The sequence below is a fragment of the Hippopotamus amphibius genome, chromosome 12, assembly GCF_030028045.1.
Source record: "Hippopotamus amphibius kiboko isolate mHipAmp2 chromosome 12, mHipAmp2.hap2, whole genome shotgun sequence".
In the NCBI taxonomy this organism is placed as follows: Eukaryota; Metazoa; Chordata; class Mammalia; order Artiodactyla; family Hippopotamidae; genus Hippopotamus; species Hippopotamus amphibius.
The window spans coordinates 43802799-43830449 of NC_080197.1; the positions used below are offsets into that span (position 1 = coordinate 43802799).

General features: G+C 40.1%; 1 long non-coding RNA gene across 6 annotated transcripts; it reads right to left on the reverse strand.

Annotated features, from left to right (window-relative positions):
• Nucleotides 1-2523: 2523 nt before the first annotated feature.
• LOC130833862 (uncharacterized) lies at nucleotides 2524-27204 on the reverse strand. 6 transcript variants are annotated; one of them, XR_009048566.1, is made up of 5 exons: nucleotides 27065-27204; nucleotides 26737-26833; nucleotides 19769-19886; nucleotides 10871-10994; nucleotides 2524-7993 (listed from the first exon to the last, which is right to left on the reverse strand). It is a non-coding gene; the product is annotated as an uncharacterized LOC130833862 (long non-coding RNA). The 6 variants fall into 6 exon arrangements; XR_009048563.1 differs by having other exon boundaries at nucleotides 19769-19889; XR_009048565.1 differs by having other exon boundaries at nucleotides 19769-19889; nucleotides 26990-27087.
• Nucleotides 27205-27651: the final 447 nt, after the last annotated feature.

A 27651-nucleotide genomic window follows, 5' to 3' on the forward strand; every position in this document is an offset into this window, starting at 1 on the left:
GAAAACATTCCACCCTAGTCCACAACTGCTGGGGTCCTTCCTTTCAGCTGTTAACATATCACGAAAAACACAATAACATGACCAGAATGGACTCTTCAGTTTTTCAAGTGGTTTGAGAAACATTGTCCTCTGGTTCTTTTATGAGGGTCCCACAATTTCTCAGGGTTTTCCAGCTGCTTTTTGATCTTCTGTCCTGCCAGTCTCACTTCCCAGACAGAAACCGGAACCCTTGATGGTGGTTGTGGTAAATTAATAAGGAGAAAAAAAAAATAAACAGAAGGCCCTTTTCCCACGTGTGTTTTTTTTAAACTTTGCAAATCTGTTCACTGTACACTTAATTTGGAGCTTGCCATGCAGAAACGCTGTCTGGCTCTTTCAATTCATCATCTCTTGTGATGCTATTCCTTCCTTAGAGAGTCCATAAGTGGAGCTCACAGCAGGCGAGTGAACGAATGGTCCTCTCTCCAGGTTCCCACATCCTTCCAGGACATCTGGGCAATGGTGCAACAGCGAAGAAAAACTTTCTAGGGTTTCTACCATCCAATCCCATAGCTTTAATATCATCTAAATTAGTGGTAGACATTTTCTGTAAATAGTCAGATAGTAAATGTTTCTGACTTTGCAGGCCATATGGTCTCTGTCACAACTACTCAACTCTGCCTTTGTAGCATGAAAGTAACCGTAGATAATATAGAAACGAATGTGGCTGAGTTCCAATAAAGCTTTATTTATGGATAAATTTGAGTTTCCTGTAATTTTCATGTGTCATAAAATATTCTTCTTGGTTTGAATTTTTTCCAACAATTTAGACATGAAAAAGCGTTCATAGCTTGTAGAGCCCTATTCAAACAGACAGAGGCTGGATTCACCCACATGCAGTAGTGCGCTAACCCTGGTCTCAATGATCAGGGCTTCAAGTGCACCTCTCCAGCCAATACTTACCTTCTGGATCCCCCAGTTGATAACTCATATCTCCACTTGTTTGTCCCTCAAACACCTTCAGTGTCTAAAAGGAAGCTGTGATTCTCTACTCCTATTGCTTTTTTGTTGTGGCTTCTCCATCTGAGAAAAATACTTTGACATTTTCCACATATGTAGTTTCTACAGCTAGAGAAATAATGATTATTCTTGAGTGCTCTTTTAGTATACTCTGTGTCCAATCCATCACTGCACTCTAGAGAGTCTACTTCCAAAACATATCTAAAATCTGTTTAATTCTCTCCATCTGGTCCAAGCTACTCTTATCCATTAACTAACTGGATTCCTATTCTAGTTTCCTCATTGAGCTCCCCTTTTCTGTCTTTTTTACTTGCTAAATCTTTGCAAACTGAGATATATTGTCATTGATTCTGAGATATACGGGAATTGTGAGATTATACTGACCATATGCATAGGTAAATTAGAAGTTTCCTTTCCTATTCTCTTAGTGCTTTTTGCATATAGCATCAGAAGTGAACTTGCTAAAGCATTAGTCATAAAATCACTCTAATGGCTTTCTTTTGCCCTGAAAAATAATCCAAGTTCCTTATTAAATACTTCCAGGTTCTACCAGAGACAAACTCCATGTTCACCTCCATCCCTTCATCACCTCTGTCCGCTCTCATCCTTGCTCATTACACTTCAGCCCAACTGGCTTCCTTTCTGTTCCTGCTGCACACTCCATCCTTTCCAGCTCCATGCCTCTTCCTTGTTTTCCTCTCTGACTTTGGTGGTATTTTCCCAACTCCTTGCATGGCTGACTCATTCTCATCTTTTAACCTTCAGCTTAATTATTACTTCTCCAGCTGACCACTTTATCCAAAGTCAGCATCTCCAGCTCCTTTGCCTTGATGATTTCCTTTATAGCCAACATCCCAATAGTTAACAGTTTTGATTGCCCTTTTTAAAACCAGTTCATTATCTGTCCTTCATAGAAAATGTAAATGATGTAAGCAAGGGGAGACACTTATCTGTAAGAGTCACCATATCTGAGGCTTAGTCTAACACACAACAGCTATGTAGGTATTGAATAAATGACCTAATAAATAAATCTCTCAGTTTAAAATGTAGACCAATCCTGTGGTATAATTTTTTAAGTGTATGAAAAATTTTAACAGAAATATAAATTACACTTGGAAAAATATGTCATGGCACAGTTCCCATTTTATTCTTTTTTTTTAAATAAATTTATTTTTATTTATTTATTTAATTTATTTATTGGCTGTGTTGGTTCTTCATTGCTGCACACGGGCTTTCTCTAGTTGTTGTGAGCGGGGGCTACTCTTCGTTGTGGTGCGCAGTCTCCTCACTGTAGTGGCTTCTCTTGTGGAGCACGGGCCCTAGGCGTGTGGGTTTCAATAGTTGCGGCACATGGGCTCAGTAGTTGTGGCTCACAGGCTCTAGAGCACAGGCTCAATAGTTGTGGCACACGGGCTTAGTTGCTCCATGGCATGTGGAATCTTCACAGGGCAGGGCTCGAACCTGTGTCCCCTGCATTGACAGGTGGATTCTTTACCACTGCACCACCTAGGAAGTCCCCCATTTTATTCTTAAAGGCTTTGCACATTTTTCAAATAATCTACCACATACACACACGCACATGCACACAAACTCACAAATCACTTTTGTTATTAGCAGTAAAAGAAATGCAAATGGGAAGGGCAAAATAGGAGTAGGCGATGAAGAGATACAAACGATTGGGTATAAAATAAACTACAAGGATATATTGTACAGCCCGGAGAATATAGCCAATGTTTTATAATAACTGTAAATAGAGTATAGCCTTTAAAAATTGTGAACCACTATAATGAACACCTGTAAATGATTTAATATTGTACAGCAATTACACTTCAACAAAAACACACATAAAAAAATAAAATTTCTTTCATGTAAAAGAAAAACAAAAAAAAAAAAAAAGAAAGAAAAGGAAATCCCATCCTGCTAAAAACTTTTGTCTACAGTTTTCTAAATTGTATCCTTGAAATCTGCATGGTTACACTGGAACATGGAAGTGCTTTCATGTCTAAGGTAAAGAGAGAGAAAAGATAATATACTACCTAGGTGCTGGGGTTGAGAAAACCTTTTAAAGATCAATTTATCCCTCAAGTGAAACTCTGGGGAAGGCATGTGGTTGTTCTGGTTGAATAACTGTCTTCTCTGTTGAGTCGCATATCTTTCTCTCCTATTCTTTCTGCTTTTTCAAGACGACCATTTAATTTGAAGGATGATTAAGCAACTGAGGTGATAAAAAATAGCATGAATGAGGGCTGCAGCATGAGTTGAAATCCTGATTGTGTTGTTGTGACCTATGTAATGTCGACCTCTGACCTCCGATTTCCTTCTCTATAACATAGAGCCCTAAAGTAATTTCTCATTAGACCAGTCTGAAGACTTCAAGGATATTTATAAGGACTTGATATAGTATAAGACACAGACTGGGTATCTATAAAAAAATAAAGCATCCAGTTTATGTGCTATAAATATTAGTTTTTAAAGGAGTAATTTCCAGAAGGTGGAAATATCTTGTATATTTGTAATAAAAAAAGAAAAAGAAATCTGGCTAGGGAAAGATTTTGGCTAAGTTCCTAAGATAATTTTTCTCACTGTGTTCAGAATCCTAGCTAAATGTATAAGCCAGTATTTACTACATTTATACTACAATGACCAACAGCTTCCAAAACCCAGTGACTTGTGGCTTCAAAGGTTTACAAAGCTTTGTTTCTCATTTGCCTTATAGTTGGGCTGTGGCAGCTGCATATTGACTGTGATACTGCTGTACATACATTCTTCTTACCAGAATCTGGGGTAGAAGCAGCTTTTCTTTGGGACACATCCTCCTCATAGCAGAAGCAAGACGGTGATGGTTGAATCAAATAAGTCTCTTGAACCTTCAGACAAGGCATGTGTTATTTTACTCACATTCCACTGGTGAAGCAAGTCACATGAGCAAAGTGGTGTCATTGATCTAGAAAAGTCAGATTCCAAGGGAAGTCACTGCAATTCACATGGCAGCATTGGCAGCAAGCAGAGATTTACAATTTTTGTAAGAAAGGCCAGAATATTGGGTATAATAAACAATAGACCACAGTAACCTGAATCTATTTTTCTAAATTTAAAAGAAATAAAAGTGTGTCCTCCAAACTTGTGTGAACTAACTCCTCCACCTGAAATAAACCAATGTTTAACAACAAAGCATCGCTTTGTGGAATAAAATGGGGTGAGACATCAAGTGTAATGGAAAATGCTGATTGTTAAAGTAGCAAATTAAATAGCACACTCTGGGCATACAGTTTGCAGTGATTTATACGGTTTTCATAGGGCTGGTGGATTTCGTGCTAGACTGATGGGTCTGGGAAACACTGATCATCGTTCTCCTTAGACAGCAGACCCACTCTCAGAGCGGTGGTGAGCGTGATCCCATTGAGCCCCAGGCTAAAGGATTTACAGTCTCCTTTAGTCAAACCACAGCATAGTGATTAAAAATTTGCCCAGAGTTTATCCAATTCAGGCTACCCAGAGTTGTCTGCCTTAATAGCCATCAGATTGAATACGCCGCCTGTGCACTGACATCAGTAAGCCATGGAAAACGTCCTTTTCTCCTCATATTACTTGTTTTGCCACAATAAAAATTAGACAAGGTATTTCAACTCTCCAAGTGGTACCTGTTTCATTCATTGATTGATATCTGAGTCCAATTTTACCCCATTTAGAAAGAAATGAAACAGGTCCTCTGGTTTTCATTTTTAAATTGAGAAACTGACGTTCAGGGAGTGAGTCTTGTCTTTTGAGCCTGAGCTAGTAAGGGAAAGACAAGAAAGGCACCCTGGATTCTTCAAGAAAACGAGGTGCGCCAGCGAAGCTTGTGGTTTCCGTTCCTATGTAATTCTGTAGTGGTGGAAACTTAAAACAATTTCATAATGAAAAATTAACAGATTTTTTTTGCACAGAGAAGAATTAATCAAAATAATTTTCCCTTAGAGAGTCTATTTTTACAAACTCTTTTGTTATTGTTATTGATAGTTTATTGCTTGTTTGTTTAAAATACCTCTACTTGTGTGGACAGTGCAGTTAAATTAGACCAAGCTGATTCAAACACTTATTTTAAAATGGGCAATTATTGAAATAGATGATTGAAAATGACCGATTTCTTAATCAAATTTAATAGTGGTTTATGGGGCAAATGAATGATTCACTTCAATAAAAACATTCAGGTCAGCTGTGCATGTGGCTACAATGGTGAAATGAACTTAATACAGAAGTATGTATTTTCAGGCTTGAACAATGAGAAGCATGAAAATACATGTGAGATATTTGTATTTTTAAGCATACGGAGAAAAAAAAAGGATACCAAAGATTATACCTGAAGACTAAAGACTTGTTTCTAGTCATCCACTCCCCTTCCCCAGAGTTGGATTTCTCACGTAGACTTCCAGAAATAAATCTATACATTAATATGTTATTATTGTTATATTAGCTAAGGGAGACTAAGAGGGGTTAGGTATTAAGTAAACATTTTATTGTACTTTCCAATTTTTCCAAGTGTTGCCATCAAGGACTGGGAAAAAGGGGGAACAGGAATAAGAGGGAAAAACCCTTAGAAACAGAGCAGTATTCCCAAGCATTTCTATACCATCTTGGGTCTCTTGGCACATTAATTGATATTCTGATTTTTAAACATATTTTTTTGCAGAATATTAGAATTAGAGCTAGAATTAATGAAAGAGGGCCCAATAGTCTCCATGGAGAGAACAAAGAACAGGTAAGGCTACCTTTCCATTGAGAATCCAGAATAAGGAAAAAAAAAAAAAAAGGCTACTTCTAATCTTAGAAGGCTTGCCTCCGAGATGAATAGGGATACATTGAAGCTTATTCATTCATTCCTAGAAAGAGTATTTATTGAGCACCGAAAATGAGTCAGGTGCTGAGGTTATGAAAGTAAACAACATAAATTTGACGCCTAAGACCTTAGATGTGCCCCAAATTAGTCAACAGCCACATGATGAAAATCCCATTTTCTGAAAGCCTATTGAAAAACTATCTTGCAGAAAGATTGCTCATTCAAATTATGTATTCATCAAAAATTACTTTTCACTAACAATTGCTAGGTAGGATATGGTAGATTGATTCTAAAAATGACAACCAGGAAAATACAAATAAAAATAACAATGAGAGCCACTACACACTTATTTGGATGGCTAAAATCCAAAAAACTGATAAAATCAATTACTGGCAAGATTGTGGAGCAACAGGAACTCTCATTCACTAGTGATGTGAATGCAAAATGGTATAAGCATGCTGGAAGACACTCTGACAGTTTCTTCCAAGGCTAATCTCCTTTCCTGCCCCTCTTGATGTTGGACAAAGTCAAGTGACTTGTTTTATTCAATGGCATGTAAACTGTCCTGATGGTTAAACAGAAGCATTGGAGCCACTGCACAGTTAGCTTTTATTCTCTTTCATCTTCCATGAGAATGGCAAGGCCCAAAGAGGATTTCCTCTTTAGCCTTGGTCCCAGATTGAGAAGACACATGGAGCAACACCAAATCAGTTGACATGAAATGTGAGCAAGGCATAAATGTCTGCGGTTGTAAGCCACTGAGATATGGGGACCATCTGTAACCTCAGCACTGCTGACTAATATGACTTCCCATTTACATCTAAAATGGTAAATGAGAAGAGTTCATGAATATAAAATATAAACTACTAAACAAATCTACATGCAAAAGAACTGTATTGTCAACTATTAAAAATACATAGAAAAGCCAACCATCTATGAATCAGGAAGCAGGCCCTCTTCAGAAACCCAATCTGCAGGTACCTTGATCTTAGACTTCCCTGCCTCCAGAACTTTACTTCTGCCTGCAACCATGACATTTAGAAAATAATACCATTAGAAGACGCTCAAACCAACAAAACAAGAATTGTAAAGAAAAAAAGCCCAAGGCAATACAATGACCCTTTCCATATTATTCTCCTGTAGTTACTACTTGATATACCGATATTTTTAAAGTTATCTTTTTTTCATGTAACATTACATCATAAATACTTCCATATTCTGAAAAAAAATGCATAGAAATGCAATGGATTCAATTTAAGATTGTGTATGTGTGTGTGATTTATTGTATTATCCTATTGCTTCTTGACTTTGGAATATTGACTTTTCCTTACCACTCCTAAAAACGACTTGTTATTTATTTACTTAATTAGTGCTCTTTTAAAAATGACATATGGATTACATCACAGTGGAAAATAAGTAAAAAAGACAATGATGGTATCACTTATACTTTGTGAAAAATAAAGTAAAACTACATTGCTTTGATTCAGTAGTGATTCACAGATGAAACCAGAGAAAACAAAAGTGGTTTTCTCCCCTTAAGGGCCCTGGTTATTTCTTGAGTGGTCAGTGTTCATGTGCAAATGGCAGCCAAGTGGACTTTCAGCAAATTGGTTGCTGGGTAAGTTTTTTCAGTCAGTTGATATCCTTCCCCATCCTTGCTACCCTAGAGCTTACATTCTAGATTCAGGAGAGATCAAGAGACTAGGGATTTTAGGCAGTAAAGAAAGTTTTATGTGTCCAATTGTATATTTTTAATCACATATATTTTACCCACGTCTTTAGAACTACCTTCAAGGGAAGCTAACCTGCATTCCCAAAGAAAGTGACTGTAAGAAATGGAAACGAGTGAAATGGGAGTGGCCATAATAAAAGAATCAGACCAAACTAAATCATTAAGACTTCTGTGTCAGGTACCTAGTTGCTATGATAACACTGTCATGCCAGAGGGGGGAGGAGTCTGCCTTTCCCTACCCTGAACTCAGCAATGGGACAATAGCAAAGTGGAAGAAGTCCTGGACCACAGGCTGTCAATAAGCAGGCATGTAAGCTCCACAATTCACCGAATGCAGGAAGTGCTCTCAGCAAAGCTGAAGTGCTTGGGATGATATTGCTGGGGATCCGGAAGCAGCATCTCGTGTTTCTATCAGGGATGTTGCTTGATGATATGCTGCCTTCACTCTAGAAAGGAGGGAAACTTGAGTTGTGATTTAAGTTATTATAAACTGTAGTCTTTCATTGGTCAGTGTGAATTCTAGATGCCGGCACACTTCCCAGAATTCAGGCCAGTGGCCCAGAATGAGCTTGAGTCTCTGAGAAAGATGACTTAAGAGAATCATGGGATTTTTCTTCCATTGATTTTAAGGGCCAGATGTCTCCTTGTTGTGGGGGGATAAACTCAAAGACATGGTATGTAAGAGAGGTCTGAGGGAGCCAAGAACTAACCAGAGAGTTTGAAAGTCTTAGTAAAGCAGGGATGTCTGCCACTTCCCTGGGGATTCTGAAGAGCTCTGGTAGAAGGACCACTCCACAACACCTCTGGCCAATTGTAATCTTAATACCTACATTAGAAAATCACCCCTGGGAAGCGTCTGGGAATGCAGTGCATTTCCCCTGATATCAAGGTACTCAGTTAAAATGCTCAAAACTATTTGAGATTTGATCATCAACTTGGATGCTTGAATGGGCAACTCAAAGTGATTAGTGGGAATAACAGAATTATTCCCAGGATCTATGAGCATCTTGACCCTGCTTTTCTGAGTCAATCAATCACTTATGAGTTTAGGCTCAGTGGCTAAGCAACATATAAGGACAGGAAATGTTTAGATTAGAAACATTCATAAGCCGCAAGTTCCAATTAGATTTTGGTGCACCCTTACCTCTCTTAATACATGTCAAAATAAAGACAAATAAATGTAAGGATATATTTGAGTGTTCTGAAACTTCTAAGAATGATGTCTTTAATATTGTTCTTGGAAACTACAAATATTAAGTTCTTCCAACAAACCATTTGGGGTCATCTCTACTTTGCTGGTGCAATAAGCATGGCACTCGTCCACCCATGTGATCATCTAGCAGTGAGACCGGCTCAGTAACCTTGGCCACTTGTAACGTTTGCTGTATCACTGAGCTTATGTTTCCTAAGCTGTAGAATGAGGTTAAATCTTCCCAATGATTTCAGAAGGTTTTAGAGAGAGACTGTAAGGAGGAACCCATGTTCAAGTTCATTTCTATAACCTGAATGAATTTCTAAACCAGAGAGGAACAGCAAGGTGATGGGCTACCTGAGAGAAAAAGCAGTCAAGGCTGAATCACAATGGCTTAGAGATGGGAATGAGCTCAGGCCAATCACATAATACTCGCTATTGTGCTCTCGGGCTTAGTCAGAGCCAAATTCAGGAAGCACATTCCATTAGACTAAATAAAGCTTCGATCGTGTAAAATTTCCAGCTTGAATAGGCAGCCATCCGATCACTCATCGGCCTGGATGCATTTAATGGGTGTAATTTCTTCCTCATATTTCTATGCATTTATTGTTTCATTTTTATTATAGGAATTTGGGCATCTTATACAGCTTATTATTTTCTGTTAAGCCCAGGCTTAAGTAAATACTGCTCTACAGGGTGTACATACAAATATGTTTCCTTTAGATTGTCAGAAGAATGGGCAATCTGATTCAACTTAACTATGAGATTAGAAGAAAGGAAAAGTGGGAAAAATACCTATCCAGCACTGAGCCAATGTAACTTGAGAGTATACAGAAATTATTTCAGGGGAGAGGGACTGTGAAGTATGAATTCCTCAATTCCAGAAGTTCTGATTCTGTAGACTCAAGATGGAATTCAGAAAAGAATATAATTTAAGAAAGTTTCACAAGTGATTTTTAAATAGGTGAATATTGCCTTGGGCCCCTGTAAACTGCATTAAACTTGCTCTTCAATTGCTTAGAGGAAAAGGAAAGAAGATTGAAGATGAGAGTTCTTTTTATTCTATTCAGGCCAATTATCTGAAAAGCTGAATGTCAGAAATTGTCTCTGCAACATTTCTATTTCAAGATTGAATTTCATGGACCAGAGCTGCTGAGCCTCTTCGCTCTTGGGGATTGTATGATCCAATCTCAGCTGACTGCTGACCAGAGCTCCTGTCTGAAACAAGTGCTCATTAAGCAGGATGAATGTGAACAGAGTGTAAACTATATATAAATTATATACATGTGATATACATATATATATAATTTATATATAATTTACACTCTGTTCACGTCCAGATCTCTCTCTCTCTCTCTCTCTCTCTCTCTCTATATATATATATATATATATATATTCGGTGGATTTTTCCAAGGTAATGATATGCCCCAAACAACAAAACCTAGAAAAAGTGGTGACTTAGCCTCTGAATATTTGGGGGAGAGAGGTGGTTTATTTTATTTAGTTATTTGAGTGGGTAGGAGGATAGTCAGGCTGCAGGTATTTCTATTGAGTTCTCCAGAATTCTCCCAGATGTAGAACCGGAAGTAGACCCTAAGACAAAGATTTAAAAGTAAAGTGTTTGGGAGGAGATTCTAGGAAACGCTGGTGGAGGAGTGGAGGAGCGGTGAGACTGGTGATGAAAGACAGCCAATAAGGATGTTTATCAAGCAAGTTATCCTTGTGGACAGTGGGGCCTCATTCCCAGTGGGGGAACTCAGGGCAAGTGGGTAGAACACAAGCTCATGGCAGCGGGTGCTCGAGTAGTTCAACACTGCCTCCCATCACTGGTTGAAGGCTGCTCAGGGGAGCATTCATTCCCAGGAACTTCCGGCCTGCCTCGAGCATGGACCAGTCAGGCATCAGGGGCCACTACAAGTCTTCAGGCATAGGTACAGGCTCTGGCAATTGGGATTCAGCATCAGAGAGAAGGATTTGGAAAAATTATGCCTTTGAAGCCAGCTCCTCTTTCTAGTATAAAGGATGATGGAAGACAAGACATGCCAGACAAGTGCCAAGCCTTGTTCTATTTAATATGCATCTTCTGTGAAAACACTGAGCCAGGTTAAAGGACAGGGAATGGACCACTTACCCTAATTACCAACCCATGGGTGATATTGTTATCACAGTGATAAATTGGATCTCTGGTACCAATTCACTTGGATTTCAACTTGCGAGTCCTTCTGGAACTGGTAAAATGTAAAATTTTCCTTATCCTGCAAAAGTAGAGAATGCCCTCAGTGGACATTTTAAAAGCACCTCCTTTACACGCCCTAGCTCTGTTGAAGGTTTTTGCTTCATCTAAGTACAGGTTTCCTGATACAATCTCAGGAAGCTGAGTGTCATCAGGGATAGATTGAAAGTAAGCAGAGATTCTAAAACTGAATGACACTTGGAAAAATGCTGTTCACATGGAATTAGTCATTCATTTCTATATGTAAATGGGTTTTTATGTTTCCTATTAAGTTGTTCAGTTCAAAAAATGAATGTAAAATTATGAATTTCTCACCTTAAATGTAAAAAAAATGAAAATTATTTTTTATTAATTGAAAAATCTTCTCTGTCTCCACAATGTACATAATGATTGAATATGTAAAGAATGTCATATTGAAGGAACACCAATTTTTTAGCATATCAGGAGAAATCTCACATGGCTTCCTTACAGCCCTTTAGGAAACCATCAGATTTGGTGACAAAGAAAGAGAATATGAATCTGCTTATTTTAATATGCTCAGTACCTTTTGCCCAAATGTTGGCGTGTCCACAGCTGCACAAACTACAGCTTTGCAAAGAATTAAAAATACCCCCTTGTTCATTAAAGGCGAACAATTATGTGCTTATAGACATGATGCCCTAAAGCTATGTGGATGAATCATGGAGAGATTTTTTTTTTTTCTACTGGAGATTTGCAAACTCATCAGATGGAGACAGTGTAGAAAGAAGCATGCCAGCTTCAGATTTCATTCTGCCTCTGGTCAGTTCTGAAATTCAGAAGGCTTCTTGTGTGCTCTGAGGATCCATGCAAGTACATTTAAGTTTGACACACACTGACACACACACAAGGTACGATTGTCTAATTGTGTCTTTAAATTCAATTATTCCCACTTCCACTTTGTGCTCTCCAGCAATATTTACAAATTATAGGAGGACTTCCTGCCTACAGCTATACCTGAGAATACTTTCCAAAGTAAATTACCTTAAATCTACCAGCTTGGCACTGGGACAATTAATATCAAAAGATATCCTAAATAGAGTGTCAGTTTCTCAGTTTTCTTATGCTGTGGTCTCCGTTACACACAAGGAACTCTTTGCTTCCATTACAAACTATTGTCAAAACCATCTCTTCTAAGAGAGAAAGGATATAACTACTAATATTGTAACTTAAATATGGGTATAATTTTGCAACTTGGACTTATTTTGTTGATTTGGGCGCTTTCAGTTGTTTTACTGTTGAGACTGAAAAGCCAAAAATTTCAGCTGTGAAATCCCCCAAATTTCACCACTTCCTACTGAAATCTTTATGCCTCTTCAATGATAAAGCCACATTAAAAGTGTCCAAATTAACAGAATGAGATGAAAAGCTGTGTGGATAGAATGAGTTCAGAGAGGTGCTGATTAAGAGACATGATAGAAGAAAATACACAATTACAGCATACCCTCTGCACTGAAGTTACCTTCTTTCAAATGTATCCCTTTGGCTACAGAAGTAGAGAATGATGAGAGAAATACAGAGAGGAGCAAGAAAGGGGGAAAAAAAGGTGGAGGGTAAAACAAGAAAGACAGGCATCATTGGAGGAACCATAGTCAGGAGATGCAGGCTCCCTGGTTTTAGTTCCCTCATCTGTGAAATGCTGGTGTTGATGAGGGTGGTCTCTAAGGATTCAAATCATTCTAAAGTGCTGCAGTTCTTTGTTTTAAAGTGAGAATCTGATTTCAGCCACCAGCCAACGAAACATTTCAGAGCGACTATCCCTCATATGGTTGGAGAAAATATTTCCATATAAAATGGTTTGTGGGAACAAATTGTCTTCCAGCTTTTTTGCATTTTTCACACACAAAGATCAAGTCATAGGCCATTTAAGCTTCTGAAAGAACTTGAGCAAATTACCAAGTGGCAGGAATAGGCTCCTGGTCACCCTGGTTACGCGAGAGTTCTTTGTATGAGGAGCTGCGTGGGACTGGATGCCGGCCCATCAATGTCCCTGAGCTCAGAAGAGCGGGCATCACCTGCACATGCGCAATCAATCTCCAGGTCTAGTTTGCTGGAGCACCGCCCATAGTTTAACGGAGGAGTGTTGTCTTGTGGAGCAGATGTACCCCCACGGAAATAACAAACACTAGCCACCAGTCAGATATTTCAGTTCCAGAACTGATGTCACTGCAGTGGTAGGGACATCTCTACCTTTTGCTTCCCACCCCCGAGGCAGACGGAGGCACTGGTGCATCTCACTCTGCTTTGGATGATGAGGAAGCATATATTCCAGCCATTTGCATTTAGAGGTCGCAGAATCCGATTTGGAGCAATAGGGCTGTGTCAGGGGATTTTCAGCATGCATGTTTCTGGAAGATTTGGCCCAGGGTCTGGCTGCCTCTCAGCTCCTCATCCCCACATGAGTACCTGAGCAAGAATCTTCATCCCGGCTTCTTTAATCAGAGCACTTGCCTTTCATAGGAACAAGAAAGGCCCTGCATAGCCAGAGAACTGGTCTTGAATCAGTTTACCAAGTTATGTCAGCTACTCTGCCTAATGGAGTCTACCTCTGAAGTTTGGGTGTAGAATCATCACTTGTCTAAAGGCTTCTAATTCTAGTTGGTCCTGAAGACAAATAGACTAAGAATAGAGTAGTCCTCTTAGTAGTGAGTCACTTGAACTCCAGTCTAATGTTAGAAAGCAAAGGAAGTAAAGTATCTTTATGTTCAAAACATTCCATCAAACTAGTCAGAGCCATTCTTCAAATATGGAGATCAGGGGTCCAGAGCAAACCATGTATCGTAAGTGTACAGCTTGGCAAACTCTCACACACTGAGTTCATCCTCGTAACTGACACCCAAATCAAGTCATGGAGTGTCGACAGCCAGCACCTTAAACCCTGTGCTTGTGATGGTTCCTGGTTGTCATCACAGCCCATGCTCTTAACTTCTAACATCATGGATTTGTTTTGCTTGCCTTTGAACTGTATGTAAATGGTATTGATCACATGTTATGTATGTTTGTGAGTGGGTGTTTCTGGTCAACATTATGTTTGTGTAACTCACTGATGTTGTTGTGTATAGTTAGGGTTCATTGTCTCATCGCTACGTGGTTTATTTATCCATGAAATTAATGAAGAGCATCAGAGTAGTCTCAGGTTTTTGGCTATTGTGAATAAAGCCTTTATGAACATTCTTGTATACTGTACATATACATGCATTCAGAGGGGATATTTATTCCTAGTGATAGAATGGCTAGTTCCTAGGGAATGCGTATGTTTACCTATAGTAGACATTCTTCAAACAATTTTCAAAGTATTTATATCAATTTACATTCCATGAGTTGTATCTAAGAGTTCTGGTTTTTCAATATCTTTATCAATACTTGATATTGTTTGTCTTTTTAATTTTATCTATTGGGTATGTCATCTAGCCACATATTTTATGTAGATAAGATATATACACGTTCAATAAACACAGACAAAACATTGATTAAAATAACAGAGTGAAAGAACCTAAGCAGCATGTAGAATTCATTTATTCACTTATTCACGCATTTAATAAGTACAAATATTCAAGGGAGGTTTTATAAAAGATGAACGACTAGGAAATGAAAATTTCAAGAAAAAGATTTAAAGAGAGAGATTTTCATGCAGATGTAGTTGTTTTTCCTGAACACTCTGTTTCCATGTCTTCCTTGGATGCATGCTAAGTGTCTCCCAAACCTCCAGGGCCAGGATGATTTCACTATTTTATTTCTCAGCAATAATAATATGACAACAACAACAGTAATGACAACAATGGTTTAAGTCATTGAGCTCACTGACCTTCACAACATGAGTTCATTTGTGTTTCTTGACCTGACTCTAACAACTGTGAGATAAAAGTAGAGTTTCATCTCTTCAGTGCATAATCGAGGGAAGGGAAGTCCTGAGACTATGAGGGAGTTGCCCAGGTGATCAGAACCAATTATAAGAGATGCAATGAATCTGAGATTTGAACCAAGGACGTTAGATTTCTCAGCCTCATGAAGCTTCTCTTAACCCTCAACATAGCTCTGTTAATAAAGACACTTTACACTGTAGACATTCATTGTACAATAACCTTTTTAGTTTTCATTTTGTTTATTCATTGTTTTAGAGACCAGATCAAGTTATATTTTCCACATTTCACAGATGGAGAAAGATAAGCCCAGGAGAAATTTAAGAATATTCCTTCTTTTTTTTTTTATGATGAGTTGTTCAGTGGGAGAAACTCAGGGGAACACTAGCAGATTGATTAATTTCTTAAATTCTGTCTGCTAAAATAGAAGTTCTCAGAAAACAGTGAGCAAACACAGCCATATATATCAGGATAAAATAATAATCATTGCCCTAATCTTAGAAGTTCACATTTCTCTACCTTTGTTTGGGCTCATAATTTCTTCAACACAGCTAAAGAAAAGAATCTCCTATAATGCTAGCATTATAAACCTTATAGATTCAGATATGGAACAATTCCATATGCAAAATTCTAGGAGCTTCTCTTATTTAAATTAAGCAAATAAATTTTTATCATTGTCCCAGGTCCTTTTCTAGTCCACAACCCTTAGTAGACAAACGTGTAACTGAATAGCATCAATTAATGGCCACTTGATGAGTCCAGACTTCTAGAACACAGAGTGAAAAAAACAGATCATCAATTTTGATATAACAAAAATGTCAATGATTTAAAATGGGATTGAGGCCTTTCTTGTTCTCTCGGAACTCTGTTGATTTGGGAAAGGTGGGTAACAGAAAGAGAGTTTATAGGATGTATCCAAAGAGTCTTTCAATAAAAAGAAAAAGGAGACAAAACCTCCCAGTATGTTCTGTTTTCAAGGCCAAATATCAACAATGAAAAAGTTTATGGTTTTTTTTTTCCGTTTGTTGTTAATCCCTCCAACTGTACTGGAATTCCCAAGGTGAGAGTCAGCCTCAGCAAACTGAGCTGGTTTATCTAATATTTCACAGAGTCCAAGATGGAATCAGCATCCTGCCAAGTGAGCATGTCCAGTTGGAGGAGTTTGCATTATTGATGTACATTCTTCATGAGGCTTGGGTCACCTCCGTGGCAAGGCACTGATACCCACCAGACCAGATCACAATATCCACTGGACAATTAAAGGATAAAGACCATATGAAGGAAATATGTCAGAGCTATACATTTTGGTTAATTCATTGTGTAAATTAAATTTCATTAATTCATTGTGTATTGCTCAGAACTACGTCAAAAATAGAAACATATTTATTGGTGGTCTCATCTGAGTCCCAGGCTACCTGATTGGAAGTCAGATTAAATGAAGAAAACAGTTTTTAAAACCTTCCCAAGTCAAAATTGAGTATTAATTTGTAAAATAATTGTTTACAAACAGGATAAATTTCCTATACATTGAACTACTCTTGTACCTTTCATATAAGCTCCACCTAATGATGGATAAGAGTGGGTGTATTAATGCCCCATTTCCTCACCCCTTGGGTGGAACGATTCTGAGGTATGCTCTGCAGATTTTCCCAGAGGTCCTCGGTGGAGTTACACTTCAGTTGCTGATGGTAGTCACCTTGGTAATGTGCCGTCAATGCCCACCTCCCATTCCCTGTCTCACTTCCCAGATCCTCTGTAAGTGCTCCCTGGAATCCCATCCTTACACTCAAATCCTTGTCTCAGGTTCTGCTTTGGGGGAATCCCAACCTAAGACAAACTTATTGTCCCTTTGTGAAGATAAGACAACATGTCTTCAAAGCAAACACCACCAGTCATTAAATGTTAGACTATGTGACAGGAGTTTAAGTATAAAGGAGAAGGGGATAAATTAGGCTGAAGATATACTTTGTACTTTGGAGAGGAAGTGGGCTATTTTGCCGGACTCTGAGAGATACAGTGGCTTTTCAGCTGGATGTGAGAGGTGAGAGATGTTAGTGTTACTGACCCAGGTTCTTGGACTCTTTAAGCAATAGAAATTGACAAGAGGCCAGATGAGAAATTCAGGCAAGGCTTTACTGGGACTTGTGCTGCGGCATGAGGGAGCAAGAACAAGTACCCGGTGCCCTTGCTCGCTCCCTGAAGGTGGGGGGGTGAGCTGGTCCCTTATATGGGATGAGGATGGGGTGGATCAGTGGGTGGAGCTGGAGGGGTGGCTTAGGTGTTCTGCTGGTGGTGCTGTGTGCAGGGATCATGAGTGGTACCCTGCTTTTGCTCCCAGCACCTCAGAAATGGCAGTTGGGTTTTGGTCTTTTTGTATCTTACTGTTCAAACTTTGCCCCAGCTGTGCACGCAGGCAGTTATTTTTATTCTCTTATGGTTTCTTTGTATTCTATTGCTGGAGGAAAGGAGACATCTTTGTCCAGGTGCAAGCACTGCAGCAAAGGGTCCCAGGTCCCAGCCTGTCTCATTAGGAGTCAGGAAAAGAGCATGGAGGGTTTGTGGAATTGAAAGGGGAGCAGTTGTTTCAGGAACAAGTCTGGTCAAAGTTGGCTAAATACTTACTGGCAAGCAGAAGATGCCACCGTAATGTGTCTTCTGTTATTTCCTCTGTGGTCAACCAAAGGGTTAGAGTTTAGAAAGGAATGATCCTTCTGTTCCTATCCCCTGTGGTAAATCTCCAGGAATCGCTGTATGTGGTGGACGCTATTGGTGTCCTCCCCTGGGTCCCTGTTACTGGGTGGTGGATCCATTGCCCAGCTCCTATTGGCTACTGATGGTTCCTGGCTGCCGCCTTGGCGGAATGGGAGCCTCCTGCCTGGGAGGTTGCTCACTGCTCATCTCAGCCTGCAACAGGTGACTGACCGACATGAAAGCAAAGAGGTACGAAACACTGGGTCCCCAAGCTTCTAGGTGATGCTCTCGTAGGATCAGGCAAGATGATCCTGCCTAACATCTCCCACTGCCTGACCCTGCTGCTCTCACCCCCTTCTCATGAAAGCACACCCTCCATAAATCACATTCACCCAAATCCCAGTTCCAGGCTCTATTTCCAGAGAACTTGACTCAAGATCCTGCACATGTGGCAGGAGTAAGTCTTCTTCATTAGCTCACAGGGAAAGGCATTACGACTCACTTGTCCTTCTCAGACCTCTATGGATTCTCTGGGGAAGATGAATAAGGACTTTCCACCTTCCTGAAAGCCACACACTTTGTCACCCACAGACTTTCTCACAATCTGCTACTGACCTAAGTATAATGTGCTGCTAAACTGGCCCCATCCATTGAAGGGCCAGCAGGCCACTGACTGCTAAGGTGGACGTGACCTCTGGCAGGAACAAATCTCCAATAATAGTAGCACAAAGACATCGGAACTGTCCTTTGGGCCAAAATGCCCCACCCATAGGCAGTGGAAATAATAAGCAGGTGACGTTCTGGATCTGCAGGAAGGCTTGGGAAGAAAGGAACCATAAAACTGTTTATATACCAAATCTCAGGATCAATTGAAGGGATTGATGTGTGGGAAGCCCTTGTTCTGGGTCCTAAGTGCCTTGCCTGAACCCTCTGTTAAACTAAAAACAAAGCAAAACAAAGCACGGTCCTTCCGTGCCTAATACTCCCCAGATGACTTTAAATGAATACACAGAACTCTTAGAAGAACATGTTTTTCTTTCTTTCCTGTTTTTGTGTTTTCTTTTAAAGGGGCATTCTTCAAACTCATTGTGACATTGTAGTGCCTGTTGCCACTCTGTGGGGTCTCTCTCTGCTACTACGTGGTTTTTGCTAAATAACAAAAACATGCTTCAACATTAGTCTAAGTAGGCTTAAGTAGAAAGTTTATCTGTAACTCAGGTGTATGTGCAGGGTACCTGAATGCATTTGTAATTCAAGAAGCAGTGGTTTGGCCCCATGAGGCTGGTATATATTTGGGACCCCAGCACCAAGCAATTGGCTGGTTATATATGAAGCACTCAGAACACAGTGCACTGTACAACATAACCCAACAATTCTGCTCTTAGGAATACACCTGACAGAAATGTAAATATATGTTATCAAAAGACATAGGTCAGAGTGTTCCTAACAGCATTTTTGATAAAAGCCCCAAACCGGAAAGTACCCAGATGCTAACGAACATTAAATTGTGATATTTACATATAATGGTTTACTAGACAGAGTCAGGAATGAACAATCTCCTCGTACATATTACCATTTGAACGAATTTTAAAAAGAAATGTTGAGAGAAGACAGACACAAATAAGCAGACAAACAAGGAAAAGCTAGTCCTTAGTGTCACCTGCCAGGACAGTGTTCTACCCTTGAGGGGATGGGACCTAGTGCCAGGCAGGGAACATGGTAAGGCAGCTCCTGGACACCAGTGATGTCCTGTTGATTAATTTGGGTGCTGGTTACATAGTTGTGTTCACTTTGGAAAAACTCATCAAACCATATATGTACAATTTTTGTACCTCTTTGCATGTTATTCTTCTAAAAATATTTTTTCTTAAGGAATAAATTTCCACCAACTGAATTAAATGCTCCATTATATGGGGGCATTCAGATTTATCTTTCTTCTATAAATGTCAATAGTCAAATGTCAGTGGTTAACCTAAATGTGGGATGGTTACAAAACTCTTTTTGAGTCTACATTGGGAAGCACTGGTGAAATAATACAAACTGTCTTGTTTCAAAAGATTCAGGGGAAATATAAGAGCTTTTTGGTTTCTGTTTCAGAGAGAACATTCACTTGTTAGGTATTTTAGAATTATAAAGAAATTCTAAAATTAAATGCAGACTTTTAAATTGGGAGGGACTTGGAGAATGACGACTACAGCCTACACATTTTACAGATAAGAAAACTGACCTCAAGAGGTTAAATAAGGAGCCCAAGGTCACATGTGTGGTTAGCAGCAGCCCTGGGAGGAGGTCCAAGGTCCAAGGTCCTTTTTCTCCAGACCACACAGCCTCCTTGTTTTCCAGACCTTCTGAGAAAGTTCATGAATACATTTAAAACGTCTGTTCACAATTTTTAAAACTCAACTCATTTACCCCCAATGGTACAACACGTAGGATGTGAACTGGCTCAACTTCCTCCTCTCCAATCTGTCAACAATCAACAAGTCAGTAGACTGCTGGCATTTCTGCTTCAACCTAATGGTTGATTTTAATTAACTCATGGTTTCTATGCTCACTGAAACCCTTTAATTTAGCTCACATGAACAGGCTTAAAATCAAGGAATATTCTCAACAGCTAAGACAAGGCCTTCAGGGTCATTGTTCAAAAGCAATAACATTTGCACATCTCTTAAGGGAATCACAAAGTCCTTAGGATAAATATCTCCTAATTCTCTCAAGTTTACTGCAGAGATCCCCAGCCCTGACTTCTTTCCAGTGCAATCTTTAGAGGGTTTTAAGCACTATGATGCCGTAGCTCCACCCCGGACCTCCCAAGTCGGATTCTCTAGGAACAGGGTCTGGGCGTCTGGAGGCTTTAAAATCTCTGGTGATTCTGGTGCAGTTGTGGTTGGAAGAGACTGGCCTGTTGCTCCTCTATGTCATGGCTCTCACCATCCTCTCCATCAGCGGTCCCCAACATTTTTGGCACCAGGGACCGGTTTTGTGGGAGACAATTTTTCCACAGATGGGGGGGAGGATGGTTTCAGGATGATTCAAGTATATTACATTTATTGTGCACTTTATTTCTATTAGTATTACACTGTAATATATAATGAAATAATTATACAACTCACCATAACACAGAATCAGTGGGAGCCCTGAGCTTGTTTTCCTGCAACTAAATGGTCCCATCTGGGGATGATGGGAGACAGTGACACCCAAAGAGCATTGCTTATATCCATTCTAATCCAGCTTGTCACTTGCCACTCACGATAATGTTTTGATATGAGTCTGCAAGCGACTGATTTATTATGGTCTCTGTGCAGTCAAAACTTTCTGCTAATGATAATCTGGATTTGCAGTCAAACCTCCCTGCTAATGATAATCTGTATTTGCAGCCGCTCCCCAGCATCACCACCTCAGCTCCACCTCAGAACATCAGGCATTAGATTCTCATAAGGAGCACGTAACCTAGATCCCTCTCATGCGCAGTTCACAGTAGGGTTCACGCTCTTATGAGAATCTAATGCCACTGCTCATCTTACAGGAGGCGGAGCTCAGGTGATAATGTGAGAGATGGGGAGTGGCTGTAAGTACAGATGGAGCTTCACTCACTCACCTGCCTGCTGCTCACCTCCTGCTGTGCAGCCCAGTTCCTAACAGGCCACGGATGGGTACCAGACCCCTGCTCTCCGTGATCAATCAGATATGTAAATATTTAACAAGTAAAGCAGTAAATGGCCAATGGTTATCTCAGCTCCACCAAGCTTGAATATCCACTCTTTCCCAAAGGTTCATTGATTCCACACCACAGGTTGGTATATTGCCTCCCTGTTTGCTACATCCAGCCAATAGACCAATTAGCTCTTCTTAGATGGGTGCTGTAAATTTTTTAAAGATCTGTTAAATTATATTCTTTGGGGTGGGGGGAGGTCACAATAGCATTGGTAAAGATCATACACAAATTAAAAGGAAAGAAAAATCAAAATAGGATGTGGACGGGTCACATAAGAGATCCACCCAGGACTCTGAGTCCAAAGTCAGAGGAGCCAGTGGGGCACCAGGGAAGGCTGCATGGATGAAATAAAATTGGATTGTGGAACTGAAATGCAGCATATTTGAGTTTTTGTTACAAAGTAGAGATACTTCTAATGCAAAATTTTACTTTACATAACTAAATGAGTGTTACTGACTGCACTGCTATAGGATAATTTTAGCTCTGTTAATAAGGACCTAAGGGATATACAGTACTAACATTACCAATAATTAATTAATTATTGACCCATATTAGTTCATTAATTAATTCATATGTGTTGTATGCATTATGCAACAGTTTTAAGTAAAGCATATTTTAAAAATGGCTCTAACAGTTTATATCTAGTGGAATGACATAACTAAATGGACACCATAATGTGTGACTAAGATAAAATTCAAGGACAAAGGCTGTGGACATGCAGGGGAGAGCTTCTGCCCTAGACAGATCTGGTTACGGGAAATAATTCTTGAGGTAAGTCACAAAAGATAAGCAGGAAAAGGAGAAACAAAGAGAAGAGTCCCACTTGTGTATAGGCCAAAACCCTAAAGCAGAGGATGAGAAAAATGGTCCTAAGTTTGCACAATGTCAGGAAGTTCAATATGATGGGAACCTAGGCAACTCCCATCTCCTTAGCTTACAAGCTCCCATCTCATGCTGTCTCTCATTTCCCTTGAGCACACATGTGTCTCATGAGTTCCTTGAGACAGGGGCCATGTCCACCTGGTTTGCAAATATATCCCATGGCCTACCACCATGTGGTAGGTTCTCAATGCATACTTCTGAATGAAAGAAATTCTTCCCAGCTCTATCCTACTCTAATTGAGGAAACTGAGGTCCAGGGAGATACAGTGGCCAGTCTAAAATCACAGACTATTTAGTGGCTGAACCAGATATTAAAACAAAATCTTGGGAGCCACTGCTGTGTCCAACTCTGCTACAAGAGCCCCCTTCAGGTCCTGAATTACAGGACTCTCTTTAATTTTCTGTGAATATATCCAAAGAACATTGGGAATGGAAAACTTATTTGCATCTTGAGTTCTTAAAGGAGATGTTGGCTGCTGGCATTATGAATTTACAACAGAGAATGTATCTGAGCCAATGCCTCTGTGATTCAGGAGTATTATAGCAACTAAACCCATCTTTAAAAGTTGGCCACAGATGTTAGTATGCAAATAAGTGATGCTTTAATAAAATTTTAATGTTAAGCTTTTATAAGCATAATTAAATAAGCAATTTAATCAGATTGTAATGGGGAAAAAATGGATCCCGTTACACCCATAAAGTGGTGAATCATTGCACAGTGAGTTCTAAGGACTGTATCAAAGAGAGAAAATGAAAGGAATTCTAAATCGTGTGTAAGCATCAACACAGTACCATGAAGACAGACTCAGTAAGATGCTATCAACTTCAAACACTAACACCCAGACGTTCATGGTATATTTCTCTCAGATTCATGGAGTCATGGAAACAACACTTTGTAAAAGCTGTAGCTGTCTGCAAAAAAAGGAAAGCCAATAGCAATCTTCAATTGGTGTTTAAAATTCTCAATGTTGAAGCTTAGTTCCTTTTTCCTCTCAGTTTGGAATTGGGTATAGCTCTATTATTTACAACTGCCCCCACCCCAAAACTTTTTTAAGTGATTTACAACAAAACCATCCATCACAGTCATTCAACTGGCTCCACCATGGTGGCCACACCCTGGTAACTCAGAGTCTAGCACGATCCACATGACCAGGCACTTAGAGAGCACTGGCCATCTCTCTGGCTCTGAGCTTGGATTGGGACTGCAAAGCTGGACTCTCAAAGAGCTGTTCAGAGTCGAGGCAAGAACAAATTCCTACTATCCATGAGTGAAAAGGAACGAAAAGGCTAATCAGAGGTGCAAACTAGAAATCTCCGTGCAAAGGGGTGATTACGGCTGATCAGCAGTGGAGAAGATTTGGGGAAAAGCAGTTATTATTTAGCTGGTCTTTGACTATGTAACAGCGTTTCAAGTAGCGTAACTTGAATACTCTGCAAACGTGTTTGGATTTGTTTTCTATAAACTGAAGGGAGCCTTTAAAGATAAACGTGCAGGATTGTTTGAGGGAACAGCTCTGGCACTAGGGACGATTGGAGAGGCCAGCATGAGAAGCAGAGGGAAAAGTTAAGAGGTTCTTTCGGGAATCTACACCTTTGCTACTCACAGCAGCACCTCTATCACCAGGGAGTTTGCACATTGAGTTCTAAGGACTATATCAAAGAAACACAGAGTTTCAGGCTCCATCCCAGACCCACTGACCTAGAATCTCTTGTTTTAGTCAGATCCCCACTGTAAAAAGTATTGAAAATATTCCATATCCCCAGCTTGGCAAGGCTGGATCCCAAAGACTTGGGACTGGCCCAGAGCTTCGAATGCGGAGCAAAGGAAACCTGAAGTTAGTATCCTGATCAGGGTTAAGGGGAGGATAACTTAAAGATTCAAGGCCCCCAAGTGTAGGTAGAATATAGAACTAGCTCAGAAATGAAAGGGCCATGAAAGTGAGCAGACAAGACCAAGTTATGGCTGCAGTGCGGGTATCCAGAGAGACTCCAAAAGGCAGCTGGTGCGGAAAGAACCCTTCTATGGAAGAGCTGCCCGGAGGGCTGTGACTGAGGGGTGGGCCTGGGGGGTGGGTTGGGGGGGACTTGTACGCACAGGGTGCCCACTAGTTCTAACTTGGGGAACAGAAAGTAGGCGATCTCAGAGTCATGGTGGAGGAATGATCTATGAGTCTGAGTGAGAACAAAGTTTATATATGGGGTGAGAGAGAGTTGCTGAAGATAACACGTTTCCAACCTGCTGGATTTCAGGAAGGTGATACCAAATACGTGACATTTAGACAATCTTGTACCACTGGTGAACAAACCTCTAGAATATTTGGTTTGAAATGTGCACACAACTTGCACCAGGTTACTTTAGGCTTTAAGAATAAGTAAAAATATTTAATGTGTACAAGCACTTTCTCATCCCAAATATGGTCTTCAATGCTTAAAATGCCCATTATGAACGTCATAACAGCCCCATGAAGTAGGCGCTGTTATTATTCCCATTTCACAGATGAGGAAATGGAGGCATGTAAAGATTATTTAAGTTGCCCAGGGCAAAAATCAGTGTCAAGGCCAAGATTTGGACCTGGTTCATGATGTCACAGCTAAAAATCATCAGCCCTGTGCTGGGTTATGCTTCCTTCCTCTCACACATCTTTATCTTGTGGTCTAAACTGCAGGGTATTTCCAAGTTGAAACAAGTATCCAATTTTTACTTACCATGGCCCCCAAAAAGTGTTACACAAGAATTTTCAGTTCTAAATTCCAGGAATTATTTTTATGAGTTGAAAAGCATTAAAGGAAAATATTTCTTAGAAATAATAAGACAGCTGTACAAACTGAGAGGAAATCAATTCCTGACAATGTGGGTTAATTATGACAGTGTTGGCAGGGGTAACGAAATCCCCCAATATCCCACAAACTTTGCTCTCATCAGTCAGGTCCATAATCGATCCTTTATGACCCTCTAATCTAGATCCCAGATATTTTCTGGGTAGTCTGTATGGAAAGGGAAAATGGAGGGTAAAAAAACGAAGGCCAGGATAATAAAAATATTGGGTAACTATAGGCATGGGACCAGCCTTCCTGAGTTCGGGTCCATCTTCCTTCTCCCTACTTTCTAGCCACAGATCCATGAGCAAATCACTGTCCGTGCATCAGGTTCCCCCATCTGTAAATTGGGAGCAGTGATTATATTTACCTGTCAGTATTGTTGGAGAGGAGCCCATAGGAAACACAGATAATATGACAATCATCAGATCAGTAGTCAAACCAATACACAGAAATTAATGGCGACTCCTTTTTTACGAACTGCCCGCCAGACTCCAGTGTATCTGTCTCTGTCTCCACCTCTCTCAGTTGTGGGTTGAAAGATGAAGCCCAGGTTGGCAGGAAAAATCTCCTTTTAGTTTTCTTTAAATGAGCTCCAGAGGGCTTTATTTCCCTGGCCACTATTATTTACTCTGGCACTCAAAGTTAGCAGCAACCACTATTAGCAAAAACCCCCAAATCACATGGATATCAATATTAGAAAAGCCTTCCAAGATTCCATATCCTGCCTTTGCCTCAAATCCAGAAACATCCACTGACCTCCTTTTAGCACCGACTGATGACGGTGCAGATATTTCAGGCTGCAGTTCCCTGTTCACTGCAGTCTGTCTGAGGTTGTTTTGCCCCTGGACTATTTTTGCTTGCATGGTTGCTCCCAGCCGCAGACATTCAAATGGAAACCAGAGAGATCCAAATACTTGGGAGGAACCCATAAACAAATGTAGGAAGAAGCATCCAGTCTGACCATGGCGCCCACAGAAGTTTCTGTAGACAGAATATAAGGAGCCGGATTCCCAACACCTACTACTTGAAAACTTGCCTAAATCTTTCTTAGAGACTTAGCCACTTCGCAGGGATGGGAGGATGGAAATTCAGGAGAGCAGGCTGGGGAGAGCTTATTCAGTGTGTGTGTGTGTGTGTGTGTGTGTGTGTGTGTGTGTGTGTGTGTGTGTATGTATATTCAAAGATTTCCCTATGGGGGGCCTGGGATGCTGAGGACGGCTGGATGCCTGCCATGTTGTGCTTTCAGAGAAAATACAAATTGGGCTGTATTTATTTTAATAAAAGTCAATCAAACAAAAACAGGTCCCTAGGTATAGAAACCTAGAGAAAAACATCAGGCCAAGTTAAGGTATGTTTTCATTAAGAAAAGAAAATGATTAAAATAGATTCTAAACACTGCATGGATAATACCTCTTTGAGGATCAACAACTAACCCCAAATCTAACTTGCAGATATCTAAACACCATTCACGACAACAAAACTCTCTGATGCTATAGAATTCAGAAATACGGTACTATGAGGATGAGTCAAAAATTACCCACACTCTGGTTATAGAAATTTTGGATAATTTTTGACTCACCTTTGTAAATGTGGTACAGGGCCTTCCAAATATCTCCTCTTTTTCCGCAAATCATCAGGCTTTTTTCCCTTTCCTCCCCAACCCATCCTAACTGGACCACCACTAGCTAAGAAATTGAGGCAAAATAAGGATAAGGGGGAACCCAAACCATGAGACTGCCCTGGCAAAATCCTCTAATTGCAGCATAAACTGAACTTACCAGCAGCTTTGTTCTTCACAGTCTGAGGTCTTATGAACTCATTGAAGTGTTCTCACCTTTGCAGGATTCCCAGCCACAAACCCCCAATGCTTGAGTGCTAGAGAGAAACAGAACAGACAGTGTTATCTGGGACCCTACTGTCCTAACTTAATCAACGTGTTAGGAGACTGGATCTGAATACATAAAAACAAAAAGAAAAAAAATTCCCCCCCTGCCCCGCCCCCCAGCTGCAAAAGCAGTAAAAAAAACCTACAAGAAATCCTTGCTTTCACAAGTGGGCAGGCAAATCTTCAAACATTTGTCAATTACATACATCTTTTAAGACTACCTGGAAAATGACGTGCAGCCTTCCCAAACAGAACCAGCTTATAGAATGTTTTCACCTTTTTGCCTTCCAACAAATTGCTTGCTTTCCCATCCGAACAACAACCTTATTGTTTGCCCTGAAGTACAGTACATGACTAGTCAAGTCGGGGAAGTGAATGAATTGTGCTGTCAACAAGTTTTCCCCCCAACACACCTATTTTATCTAGGAATTCCTTCCAGAGTTAGAAACTGAAGAAAATGCCCACTGCTTTCATCTACTTTCATTATTTTGAGTTCTACTGGTGCTGGACTAGGGTTGCTGAGCAATGTGAAATTACTAGGAGGAGGAGGAATAATTACGGTATTTGTACAAGTTTCTGAGTAGACCCTGTGATACCCCTGTCACAGTCTGCTGAGAATTTTGATCCATGGTACTTTCTGTGTCTTATTTAAGCCCAGGCTAAACACAGGTAACCCTCCTTAAGGATTCAGTTTACTTACTAGGAAAAGAGTAAATGGAGACATGATAAAGGCTTATTTCTGGAATAAGTCACCCTAATCCTTCCTTTCCTTCCCCTCCCTCACAGCCCTTCGAAACTCAGGAGCCTA